This window comes from Carlito syrichta, unplaced genomic scaffold (assembly GCF_000164805.1).
Source record: "Carlito syrichta isolate Samal-C Ts95f unplaced genomic scaffold, Tarsius_syrichta-2.0.1 Scaffold153587, whole genome shotgun sequence".
In the NCBI taxonomy this organism is placed as follows: Eukaryota; Metazoa; Chordata; class Mammalia; order Primates; family Tarsiidae; genus Carlito; species Carlito syrichta.
Window position 1 is genome coordinate 28,224 of NW_007097683.1, and position 1,122 is coordinate 29,345.

Sequence of the window (1,122 nt, forward strand, 5' to 3'; positions counted from 1 at the left end):
CGACCTGTTCGCAGGCTGGGGAAGGAGACGGGCCGGACAGGTGGTCGCCGGGAGCTGCCCGGGCAGGGCCTGTGAGCAGAGCACACTGGCAGCTCAGTCCGGCCAGGGCTGTGGGAGCAGGAAGGCCTTCCGGGGCAGGAGGCCCAGGCCGAGGGAAGGTTGGCCCACCGTGGCTAGTCGGCCACCAAGGTGTTTTGCCCCGGGCACTCACGGGGACTTGTCCCCAGCGGGGCCTGACCCTCCCCAGGGGCTCCAGCCTGGGCAAGGCTTCCACTCCGCCCAGAGCAGCCTCCCATAGAGCACAGTCCCCTTCGGGCTCTCCCCGGAAAGGGAGCCTGGGAAGTGGCCCTGGCTGCTGACCGGCCGCTGGGCAGAGGCTGTGGCCTACGGGCAGCTGCTGGCCCAGCATGACTCAGCAGCCCTAGGGCCGGCTCCGTGCCGCCCGGCCCGGCCCCAACCCGGGAAAGCCCTGAGTGCTGGACACAGCTCCCAGGACGGGCTCAAGGCCCGCCCCGTTCTCGCCATCCAGCCCCATGTGGCAAGTGGGAGTGTGGAGGAGGGGTGGAGCCTCAAGAAGAAACAGAAGGGCCCCCCAGCAGGCTTGGAGACCCCTGCCCCAGGGACCCAGAGCTGGCTCTGCCCACCATGCCCCCCGGCCAAAGCCGCCGGCCCACCTCCGGCCACGGAGATAAACAAGGCGGAGTTCGGGGAACCCCCTGGCAGGGCCCTCGCCTTGCCTGTGGTCAGGTGGTCAGCAGTGAGTCAGCGTCCCATGACTACCGTCATGGCAGGGGGATCCCCGGCCTCTGCCACCCATGCAGTGACCTCTCACCTGGTGGAGGCTGGGGAGCAGAGCCCAGGCCCGGGCGCCCGCCAGCCCCCTCCTCCCCGGCGTTCAGGGCCCTTCCTGCCCTCCCCTAGGCCGGGGGACCGTGGTGGCCGGCCTGCTGCCCTCATCCTGAAGATGGGGCTGGAAGGGACACCTCGAGCTGTGTTGTGGGGGGCCCATGGGTGCCAGGGCTGCTTCCTGCCTTTGGGACAAGCCGGGTCGGTCGGGAGCTGTAGATGGGAGCCAGCAGACACCTGCCACCGCCTCCCCGGCCACCCCCCCCCCATCCCCTT